Source organism: Pteropus alecto, unplaced genomic scaffold (assembly GCF_000325575.1).
Source record: "Pteropus alecto unplaced genomic scaffold, ASM32557v1 scaffold388, whole genome shotgun sequence".
NCBI classification, from domain to species: domain Eukaryota; kingdom Metazoa; phylum Chordata; class Mammalia; order Chiroptera; family Pteropodidae; genus Pteropus; species Pteropus alecto.
In genome coordinates this window covers 497,148-509,652 of record NW_006441398.1, presented here as the reverse complement: position 1 = coordinate 509,652, position 12,505 = coordinate 497,148, and the positions used below count along the sequence as shown (strand labels likewise).

General features: G+C 47.9%; 1 pseudogene; it reads right to left on the bottom strand.

The window, feature by feature from the left end:
- Window positions 1–11,140: 11,140 nt before the first annotated feature.
- On the bottom strand, window positions 11,141–11,259 carry LOC112485401 (annotated as a pseudogene).
- Window positions 11,260–12,505: the final 1,246 nt, after the last annotated feature.

The following is a 12,505-nucleotide window of genomic DNA, read 5'->3' as shown; positions in this document are numbered from 1 at the left end:
CACGCCCACGGGGAGGAGCCGCGCCCCGGCCGCGGGGCCACCTCGCTGCCACCTGCCCAGCACACGGGGGAGGCCCGGGAGAGGACCTGCCGGACGCCCCCGGACTCTGGAGGGAGTCTCTAGGGCCGGGACACCCCAAGGTGTCCCACAAAGACCCTCGGCGTACCCCGCCCAGCCCCGACCCCCCACGACGGGGGTCCTCGGGGACAGACAAACCACACAGCCAAGGGATTCGAATTAACTCAGCCATTTTTGGAGAACCTTGGGGAAAATGGAAATTTAAAAAAAAAAAAAAAAAAAACATTTTTAAAAGAAAAACGGGGAGAAAAAAAATCGCTTCTATTGATGAGTTTTATCATCTCAATTGAATCTTTCCTTCCCCTGGTGAACGCGAGCTGGTGGCCCCTGTGTGGCGGAGAAGCGGAAACCCAGCGTCCCACACAGACCTCCACCAGACACCCTCATACCCCCCACACAACGTTCTCAGACACACAGGAGTGCTTGCTGGTTATACCAAACCCTACTATTACTGCCTGCAGAAATCGATTTAAAAAAAATAAACAATTTTAAAAAGGACAAAAAAATTAATGATTGAGAAAAGAAGCATTTTTTTCTGACATTTGGTCCTGCTTGAAACAACAAAAGAAAAAAGAACCACCACCACCGATTTCCTTTGCTTCTTTTTGCCTTTTTCCTACCTTGTTTGAAAACTGTGGGCTTGGGACTGTGAATTATTGCATGACATTCAAAAGAAAAAAAAATAAAAAAGTTGACTCAAAGGGCTTATGGACTAGAGTAGTCTTTATCCCTCTTCAAAGTGTTTTCCGGTTCCGTTTTTTTTTGGGGGGGGGGCATGGAAGGGGATGTTTTAAAAGTAGCTAAGAAGAATGGGAAAGCTGGATCTAGCCAGTCATACCCTCTTTGCAATGTCCAGGTATTGTTCCAGATCCAGCCAGCAACAAGGAAGAAAGCTCCGCCCCCACAGAGTTTGGTGGCCAGAGCTCCAGGGATCCTGGCTGTGTTAGCCGGCCCTGGAAAACCAAGATCAGAGATGTTAACCAGGTCCCTGCTGGGTCTCCTGGCTGAGGGCAAGGCAATGCCCCATGCCTCTGACCTCAGGCTCCCATTTCTCCCACAGTCAGCATGCTGCTGCTTTTACAAGTCACGGCGTACCTAAAAGCAACCATCCTGGATCTTAAAGCATCCTGGACCAAAGTCATCTTGGATGGTTAGGCCAGTGACACTCCAGGGGGCATCTGTGAGGCCCCAAACATTTGCAAAACTATCAGAAACACCCTGCAGGAGGTATCTGGGGAAACCCAGCTCAGAGGCCCTGTGCCCAGATAGTTCCCCTCAGTGGGAGGTGAACCCTGCCCAAGTCCCAGGCCTCTGGCACCTCCTCCCCACCCCACCTGGCCTCAAGAAGCCACTTTGGAGGGGGCCCCCCCCAAGCTGTATCACGTTGCTCAGACTTTCCTGCGATGCCCCTAAGTAATCCATAGCCTGTGGGAAGTCCCAGAGGTCAAAGGTTAGAGCAGCCCATGGGGGACAGAGGACAGTCATAGCCCACTTGAGGTGAAGGCAGCCTATCAGAGGTACGGGGGGAGGGGCAAGGTTCTTATGAAGGGAGTGACAGCCTGTCCTTCCTCCACCTTCAGCCCCACCCAGTGAACCTGTCCACCTTCCTACCACACACCTGTTACACACCCCCACTCCAGCTTCTAGAAGCGAATGAAGGTGGTAGAGGACCCCCCCACTCCCAGGGCCTCACCTCCCTGCCTGTTCTGTAAATGCTTCTGTGAACATGGTCGATAGCCACAAAACTGTAGTCAAGTAAGGATCAGAGGTGAGGGGCCTGGGCTATTTCAGGTGAGCATACGGCCAGTTATACCCCTTGTTGCAGTTGAAGTGAAAGGCCTTGACCTGGAAGGGCAGCTCCTGGTTCTCTCTAGAAAGACCTTCAGAGAATGCCACATAGTCCTCAGATAAGAAGAGGGGAATGGATCTTGGGGAACATCTGGGTGCTATTACCAGGAGAAGGGGCATCAGAGACCAGGCGGGAGGAGACTAAGCACAGACATCTACTGTTGCAGGAGTCTCGAACAGAGAGACGGGACACCGAGGCTATGAGCAGGAAGCAGCGTTCATTGATGCCGGCACCAGCTCACAGGTTTCTTATCCAAAGGCTGAGCCCCGACTGTAACATAACAGGCAGTTTTATACAGTCTTGTCATTCCTACACAACTACAGAGATAAGGAAGAACACTGATTGGTTGGCAAGCTTTGAGAAAACTGACATCAGCCGGAGAGTCTTTGGAAGCAGGGCGGGGGGCAGTCAGGAACGCTCTTGTTCAAGTAGGAAATGGCCAGGCAGGGTCAGACTGGCACTCGACCACACCCCAACTTTAGGGTCAGTCACTGGGCCCTGAGGGCCATGGCACCACCACCTGTCTTGGAGCACCTCCTAACTCAGCTCTAGCCTCACTGGCTATGTGACCTTAGAAAAGCGACTTCACTTTTCTGTGCCTCTGTTTTCCCATGTGTAAAATGAAAACTATAATAGGCTGTTTATGAAGATTAAATGCATTATTCTACATCAGGTGTCAGCAAACTTTTTCTTAAAGGATCAGGAAGTAAGTAGTTTCAGCTTTGGGGCCCAGACCGTCTCAGTCACAACTCTTCAATCCTGCCATTGTACCAGGAAAGCAGCCATAGATAATGTGTAAATAAGTGAATGTGGCTGTATTCCAATAAGACTTTATTTATAAATTCAGGCAGTGAGCCGGATTGGGCTCTTGTCCTACATTAGCAGTTCCCAAACTTTTTGTTCTCAGCACCCTTTTATATTCTTTAAAAAATTATTAAGAATCCCAAACTATGTCTATTTATTTGGGTTATAACTACCAGTATTTACCGTTTAGAAATTAACACTGAAAATTTTTTAAACAATGTATTAGTTTTTAAACTATAGTCAACAATAACCCCACTAACGATAATATTTATAATGAAAAATAACCATATTTTCCAAAACAAAAAATTCCATGAAAAGAGAGGCTTTGTTTTACATTTTTTTCATCTTATTAATGTCAGCTTCACAGAAGGTGGCTGGATTCTCACATCCGCTTCTGCATTTGACTTGTTGCAATGTCCAATATCTCCTGGAAACTCCACCATCCACGCGTGAGAGAATGAAAGTAATAAAGGCAAGGACATTTTAATATTATTATAAATATAGTTTGGCTTATGTACTCCCTGGAAGAGTCTGAGCATCCTCTAGGATCCTGGATCCCTTTGAGAATCATTGTTCTCAGAACAGTACTTAGCCCATAGTAACTTATTATTTACTATCACCATTATTACCATAGCATCAAAGCAGAATGTTCGAGGGGTCTTGCTCCAGACCCCAAAGCTTGAGCTTAAAAGAAGGCTGAGGGACTTCGAATGGCGGGGCAGGCAGAGCTCCTCCTATAATAATGACATATGTAGGAAGCGTCTAGTCCAGTAAGAAACTAGAGAGGGTTTTAACTTCCTAACCAAGCAGCTTGACCATTCGCAACCCCCGCAGACTTCTAGACCAGCTGCCTGCTTAAGGTAAGGCTGATCTCTGGCAAAGGTCCCCTTCCTTTGGTTCTGAGGCTGTTTCAGGAGAGGGTGGGCCCATGCAATTCTCTCCAGAGCCAGGGAAGCTGCAGCCATCTGTCTGCCAAGAACAAGGCCCACTGCCGGAGCTTCCCACATCCCTGGACCCAGAGGCCAAGTCTGTGGCTGAGTGCCAGGAGGCTGGATCCCAGGCCTGCATAGCCCACACCTTCAGGCTGGAGTGAATGTAAGTTGCCCAGGAGGCACAGGGTGGAGGGATCAGGGAATGAAGAGGAAGAGTGGTGCTTGGCTTAGGCCCCAGTCTTACATCTCCTCGGTCCCTGGGCGGAGCCGCATCACCTGGAAGCCTGAAGAAAGGGCAAGGAAACAGGCTCTGAGGGCCAGAGATGCCATGCAAATGCCCCAGGCATCTCTCTTCCTAGGACACAAAGTTCCAACAGACCCAGGCTCCATTTCAGACCTGTCTTCACGGTTCAAGGAATCACTATCCCTTTTCTGCAATCCACAGCCTCCAGTTGCTACTTCTCTGAGCCTCAATGTCCTATCTGTGAAATGGGAGCCACTGCCGTGTCACGGAGGCAAAATTTTTCCTCTACCCTCTTAAGTTCAGTGACTGAGGCCTGGGAATTAAACTAACAAACGACAGATTAACAGGAGAGAAGGTACACAATTTTTATTACTATTTATAGAAAAGGAAAGTCACAGAAAATAAATGAAATTCAAAGAAGCAATTCAACTCAGGGAGGGACTTATATACCATTTTAATAAAGGAAAGGGTGTTGGAGCTTCAAGGGAGTATAAATTGTGGGGAAATGGCTAGGAAATATATGGGGAAAACTAAAGAAATGTAAGGGTGATTTTTTAGTGGGGTTTGTTTGTTAATTCAGACTCATCTCAGTATTGACTCTCCACTTCCAGTGATAAGAGGCACTCTCCTCTTCCTACAGAAGGCGGGGACACCTTCACAAAGGAAAATTTATGTCACCTTCCTAAAGGGAAATTTATTCCCTGTTTTTTGGCAGCAAAGAGGAAGACAGAGAACTCTTCCTGCGTTTGTTGATTCTTAATTGCCTTCAGCTCAAAATAATCCTTATCCTAAAATGACATATTGGGAGGGAGGGGTTACATCCTGATCTCTGTCATCTGCCATCAAAGGACTCAGGGATCATGGATGGGTGACAGAGATCCGCTTGAGAGAGACACAGATCTATGTGCGGGTGCCAAGCGGGGGCCCCATCTACGTGGACTGCCGGCCCCTCGGGGACTCAGCACAGCGCTGGGGCGAAGGCCCGATGTTAAGGCGGAGTACAGGGCAGCACACTCAGCCGCACTCAGGGCATGTGAATAAGCCTCTCCAGTACAGCAAGGCCGATATCTTACAGTGACCAGGGATTTAGAGTGATAAAACATTTAAGTAAAAAAAGAAAAAGAAAAACAGATGGCTTTTACAAAATTAACGAAATAGTGGTACTTTTAGTCTCCCCAGGCTGCCATAACAAATTACCACAGGCTGGTGAGCTTAAAACAACAGAAAATTATTCTCTCACAGTTCAAAAGGCAAGAAGTCTGAAATCAACGTGTCAGTGGGGTTTCAGAACCCCCCCACCCCTGCGTTCCTGGTGGCAGCCGGCAGGCAGGCAGGCAGTTTTTTTTGCTGCCTCGCTCAGTCTGCCTTTGTTCCCTGTGTCTCTGTGCGCCCTTTCCTGTCTCTTATAAGGACACTTTCACTGGATTTAGGGCCCCCTCGATCTAGTTGGGATCTCATTTCCATCCTTACCTTAATTACATCTGTGAAGACCTTACTTCTAAATAAGGTCCCTGTGGTTTAATAAGAAACATATTTGATCTGAATATATTTGAAATATATTTGATGTGCTAGTTCCCGGCATAGAGCTCCTAAAATCCTCAGAATGTCCTCCTGAGTCAGAGGAGTGCCTTTTGTTATTCATAAGGGGGCCCTTAGGATCACAGCCTGAGCTTATGCTAATGAGGTGACTTAGGGTGGGGGCCCTTATGTAGCTTTAGGATGGAAGCTGGTCTCCAGAAAGATCATTTGTGATTAGAGGGTGGGAACTTTCAAGCCACCTCCAATCTCTAAGAGGAAAGCGGGGCTAGAGACTGGTATAAAAACAAAAGGTAAGGAGAGCTTCCTAGTTAGCAAACACGTCCAGGTACCATAGGGAGGGTGGGTTATCTATCCCAACTTCATGGGGACTGAAGCTCCCCTTCCTCTGGCAGTTTATTTGTTTCCTTCACAATAAACCAGTAATATCCAAAGTGCCTTACCGAGGTCTGCGAGCCCTTCCAGCAAGTTATTAAGCGCGGGGGGAGTGTCCTGGGAACCGTCGGTGTCTTAAACAAGTCATCCCCAAGATGTGCCTCTGTGGTATGCAGACTGTTTTGAACTAAAGGCAACTTTAGCCACCGGTTTAAGAGGAACTTCTGTCTTCCACCCGGATTACCTAGAAGAATTTGAATCAGAGGCCTTGCCCATCAGAGATGGTCAGAGATAACTTCTTTGACCTACCTACAGGGCAGGGCAAACTTCCACTTTCTAAAGGTCTGCTCTTCTTGTCATCCTGCAAAGACTTCTTGAAAGCCCTAAGGCACCTTATCTCATCCCTAGCTCAGGATGTCTTGTATATATTGTTCCCTTTCTATCTCTGAACCTCTCGTGCATGTGATGTCTCTGACCCTCTCATGTATGTGGGGTTCCCATAGGTATGTATGTATTAAATTTGGTTATTTTCTCTTGCTAATCTGTCTCATGTCTTATTTGATTATTAGACCAGCCAGAAGAACCTTGGAAGCTACAGGAAAGTTTGTTCCTCCCCCGCAGAACTCTCGATTTATAGCTGGTGGGTCAGAACTACAGATAGCCCTGGACTTGGGAGTAGTGTCTGAAGCGGGGCTAGAATTGAGCCTTTTAACTTGTGACACTGACCCCAGGTAGATCGTGTCAGAGCTAATTGAATCGTTGGACACCAGTTGGTGTCAGAGAGTTGGTTGGCATGAGGAAAAAAAACAACACGTTTGGTATCAGAATACATTCCAGTCCCATTCTGATTCCACATGGAGATGAACTGGGGACGGGGGGCACTATTCAACCCATGGCAGTAATACAAGCAAGAAAGTAGACGCAGAAAAACTGAGATGATGATGGTGCTGAGAACGACCAGAGTGTGGGACACAGCCAGACAAGGAAGCATTTCACCCTCAGTAAGGCACTTTGGTTTATTGTGACTTTGTCGCCTACTCTACGTCCTACAGAAGCTGACTTCCCCCTGAACCTGTGTCTCCTGTACACAACTACCATGATGAAGAGTCACCCATTCACTTGCCAATGCTCCCTGATGCTATAGACTAAAAGTGTGCACCCCCCAAATTCCTGCATTGAAATCCTAAGGCCCACGTTGATGGTGTTAGGAGGCGGGGCCTTTGGGGGGTGACTAGGTCATGAGAGTGAAGTCCCCATGAATGAGATTAGCTGTTAAAAAATTTTAACTTCCACGGCTGGAATTCTTTTTAAAAGAAAGAGTTTATTAGGCCATTGCTAGCAAAAAATGAAGACCGGTCTTGGGGCATGGAGTCTAAACCACCAGCAGCATGGCTAGGTAGGAAAGACAACATGTCCGTCGTCCCTGAGTTTTGCAAGTGTCTTTATACATCAAGCTGAGGGAAGAAACTCATAGACACAGACAACAGTTTAGTGGTCACCAGAGGGAAAGCGGGGAGGGGAGGGAGGTCGATAAGGGTAAAGGGGGTCAAATATATGGTAATGGGATATTTGACTTTTGGGGGTGAACACACAATGCAATATGCAGATGACGTATTATTGAACTGTACACTTGAAACCTATATAATTTTATTAACGTGTCATCCCCAGTAAATTAAATTTTTTAAAAAGTTAAGGGAAGAAAGATGTAAGCTGTTCTGAAAAGTTTAACTTTAGCTAAAGACAAAGAGAACGGGAGAAGCCGAAGCAGGGCCCACGCTGCGGTGGCCACGGCGGAGTCCTCAGCTGACTTGTCAAGGTCGTGTGTAAAACAGAAGCGGAGGATCCTGGGGTTCACGGTGCCTGGCTATTCTCTCTTTTTAGATCATCTCAGAAAAAACCACCTGGAAGTTAATTTAATAATTCCAACGTACACTAAGGAGTGTGAGCGGTCTTAGTCTTTTGTTGGTTTTGCACTACAGTCGTGAACTGATCAACCCCTTTTTGTCTCTTCCTTCCACGCTCTGGCCTGCTGTAATTCAATTTAGAATATCGCAGAATTTTTTCCTTGTCAGTGCCCTTATGAAAAGGACCCCAGAGAGCTTCCCTTGTCCCTTATTCCATGTGAGGACACAGCAAAAAGACACCATCTATGAATCAGGACGACAGCCCTGGCCAGAAACTGAATCTGCAGGCACCTTGATCTTGGACTTACAGTCTCCAGGACAGCAAGAAATGAATGTCTGTTGGGTATAAGCCACACGCAGAGATATTCTGTTATAGCAGCCTGAACACCTGCTGAAGGCCAAATGTAAACACTGCAGAGGATGAGTAGACGAGGGCTGCTGACCAGAGTAGAGTCTGCAGAGGGGATGGACATGGAATCACTGTCATTTCACTCCTGCCCTGGATCTGCCATGAAAGCCCCATCCACTAAACATAACACCCACACTCCATCTGGCCTGTTCCTGCCCAGAATGGTGGCCTGTTCCCCTCTGCAGTCCCCCTGTCCTACCCACCTCCTTGGGCCCTGCAACCTATGGAGCTCCAGCCCCGCTCCCAGCTTCTCACACAGTTCTACCCAAGCCCAGGTCCCCCTCACTTCCCTCCCCGCTGCTCCAGCTCTTAAATATGAAGAAGGCCTGGCCATCTGTGATGCATCCTCCAAGACTCCGTTTGCTCCCTAGAAAATGACCTGGAAGGCTACACAGTCCCTGTGGACAGCGGTCACCTCTGGAGAGGGCCAGGAAGGTGCTTGATAGAGGGTTTATAGCCTTTAGTATCGTACTGAGTTAATTCTCCAAAACGCACGATCGCTTTTGTAATTTGGAAACAGTTTTTAAAGGCGCCCAGACACCTCTGAAAAGTGGTTCCTGAACCCCAGATCGTCCTTGTCAATCAAAGATGACATTATAATCAATGAATCGAACAACCAAATTTGACTCAGAGCCCCCCAAAACTGAGGCCCAGGACTTGCTCAAGGTTGTGTCCCTAGCTCCTGGCCCCCAGGAGGGCCAGGGGTGGGGGAGAAAGTTGACTGAGCTGGGGTTGCACTAGCATGAGGGTCAAGGTGCATGGGCAGGCAGTGCCACCTAGAGGCCAGAGGGCAAATGGCCAAGGGAGTGAGCCCTGTAAATGGTTAGGGAACCCCAGGGGGGTGGGGGGGCGCCAAGAGAAGAGGCAGGTGGGGTGTGAGAGGAATGTAGGGAGGAGGCAAGAAAATTAAATGTTAAATCAAGTTATATTCAGAGACTGCAATGTGCTGATCAGCCAGACCATGAGGAAACCACCAGAACAAAGGAAGATTTCTGCTGGGATTGCTAACGACCCATTTCCCCGCCCCATGAAGGGAAAACAGGAAGACAGAACAACAGAGTCCTTAAGTGATGCCCTAGACAAAACAAAATAATTCATTCCCTATGGCTAAAACCATGGGGAACCTATGGATCAAAGGCTGGGAACTGCCAGCAGGCCTTTCACGCTGCATACTCCTACCCTTTCACACTGTATCTCCACACCATCAAAGAAAAATGGGTAAACAGAGTCTTTAAATTGTAATTTATAGAAACTAAGAATGATATACAAACCGAATTCCTCAAACACTCAGGGTCCCTCTCAGTGTCTTTTCTCAATTCCTGTCTTTTCTCCATCTCTCTCTCTCTCTGTCCCTCTAGGTCTCTCTCAGGCTCTCTCACTCTCTGCCTCTGAGAGGAGACCACGCTCTGTCTATGGAGCGTCACCCCTTCTCTAATAAACATTCCTTTTGACTCTAACTCTGCCGTGCGTTCGCACTCTCTCTTGCACTCAGCCAAGAACCCTATCTTTCTCGGTGCAGAGTCCGAGTTCCCGCCACACTCAGGGAATTTGCCCTGTCCTGCATCAAGAGCACCCTGACTCGCTGCTCCGGGATAGAAGCAGAATCAGCTGGGACATCACGATATAAATGTCCAGCCATTCTATCGAAGGAACTTTCTAACGACTACTCAGGACAGAGCGGATGGCTCAGGAGGATGGAGCTACCTGCTGGAGGCCCTGTGAGCCTCTAAATTTCTGCCTTCACCTTTTCTCAGAAATTCCCAGCGGAGACAGCAAACCTGTTCTCCGGGAGCATTGTTAGAGGAGGGGCTGCTAGGAGAAGCAGAAGATGAGAGACACAGTTTTAGACCAAAAAACTAAGGGTCAGAAAGTTTCCATTATTTGCCCAAGGTCTTATCCCAGGTCATATAGGGAGGGGTAAAGGGTAGACCCTGATCCACACCCCTTTGGTTTCCCTCTAGTCAGCCATGTTGCCTCTGGGACGGTGAGGACCTGTCCCTCTTGGTTGGAACCTAGTCACCTCCTGCCCTCTCCATCCCCCCATCCTGTGGCCCCTTTTCTGGTTGCACTGTCATCTCATGGTAAACTCACTCCCACGTGCCTCCTCCCTGACTGCTAGGACTGCTAGGAGTGCCAACCGCTAAACCACCAAGCAGGAACAACAATCTCCAGGCCTTTGAACTTCAGGTGGTCAAAAGTTCAAGGTGATTCAAGGTACTGCACCAATCTGTCCCTCTTGCTGGCCAGAGAGAGTGAGGTCATGCTGCCTCATGACTGGAAGAATAAATCAAAAGTCCCCTGGTGGACTAACTGGGGTAGACAGAGCACTCGAGACAATAGTCTTTGTCCTGCTTTGGGTCAGTGGTGGTCCTGAGGGTTTTCACCTGCTGGGCAGGACTCCAGTGTGACCTGATTCCCCGGGAGGCACAGTGGTCTAGACCAGGGGTCCCCAACCCCCGGGCCACAGACCAACACCAGTCCATGGCCTGTTAGGAACTGGGTCGCACAGCAGGAGGTGAGCAGCAAGTGAGCAAGCTAAGCTTCATCTGTATTTGCAGCTGCTCCCAATGCTAGCATCACCGCCTCAGCTCCGCCTCAGATCACCAGGCATTAGATTCTCATAGGAACACTGGTCCCTGATGCCAAAGAGGTTGGGGACTGATGGTATAGGCCAGCAGTTAAAGTGACATGTTTAAATATTCTGGTCACCACGATGAAGAGTAAAAAGGAACAGGTGAAATTTTAAAGTTTTTTTTTTTTTTAAATAGAAATGAAATTCAAGATTCATCCACATTGCAGTGTGTGTCAGGACTTTTTTTATGGCCGAATAATAATACTCCATTGTGTGGATGGACCACATTTTGTTTATTCATTCATCTGTTGATGGACATTAGGGTTTTTCTACCTTTGGGCCTTTTTTTTTTTTTTTTTAGGCGAGACAACCCTTGGTTGACCTCACAGATCGCAAGGACCTTGTCAGCTTACAATCCCTTATTTTTTATTTTTTTATGCCTACAGCATCTGGTCTTCCTAGGTGGTCTCCCATCCAAGTACTAACCAGGCCCAACCCTGCTTAGCTTCCGCGATCACATGGGATCTGGCTTGTTCAGGGTAGCATGGCCGTAGACATGGTAATTTTGAATAGTGCTGCTATGTATATGTGTGCTCACATTTTTGTCTCAACACCTGTTTTCAGTTCTTTTGAGGCACAGATCTAGGGGTGGAGTTGCCAGGTCCTATGATAACTCTGGCTTTTTGAGGACGATAAAATTATAATAATTTATTTAACATAATATAGCCAAAATATAACCATTTCGACATGTAACCAGTATGAACATTATTGCAATCCTTTACATTCTTTTTTCTTACTAAAGTCTTCGAAACCCAGTGTGTAGTTTTTACTCAGAGCACATCTCAGTTTGGACCAGCCATATTTCAGGTGCTCAACATCCACCTGTGGCTCATGGTGACCGTCTTGGACAGAGCAGGTCCAGCTGCACACCTCTCACGCTGGGATCATTCTCAAGCTCTGTCATACCTGGGGTCACCACCACCACATCCCACTGATGTTCAGGTACAGGATCCAACTCATCTGTGGACGTCGGTGCTGTGCTAAGTAGGTGACGCCTGCATAATAGGGTCCTCAAATCCCTGCTCTGCCACCTACAAACACATATATCCTGCTATAGACTGAATATTTGGGTCCACCCCCCCAAATTCATATATTGAAAGCCAACCTCCAATGTGATGGTATTCGGAAATGGGGCCTTTGGGAGGTACGTCATGAGGGTGGAGTCCTCGTGAATGGGATTAGTGGCCTTATAAAAGGGACACCAGAGAGCTCCCTCATCCCTTCTACCATGTGAGGACACAGAGAGAAGAGGGTCCTTACCAGACACCAAACCTGTCAAAGCCTTGATCTTGGACTTCCAGCCTTCAGAACTATGAGAAATAAATGTCTGTTTTATAAGCCACCCAGTCTGTAATATTCTCTGTTTATACTTGGCCTGAACAGACTAAGACTTGTTCCAACCAAGGACCTCAGGCTTCTAATCAATAAACTAGGAGTAAGATAGGGAGGACCTGTGTGTAAGTCCCTGGAGACTGTCTGGCAGTGTGTGTGTGCACACAGCGCCAACCGCAGCAGCACATGATGATGCTATAAAAGCAAGGGAACGTGACTGTGTGCCTCCAGGAGGAGGTGGGTGCCTCAGGATTCCTGCGAGAGTTACCTGGCTGCAGAGGCTGCCGCACATGCCCAGAAAGCCATTGCTGGCTTTCAGCTGCCTATGGAGCAACCCTGAGTCAGGGATGGAGAAGGGTGGCCCGGGCAGGGAGACCTTAGGTCAACAGGGACCCAGCTGAAGCTTCTGT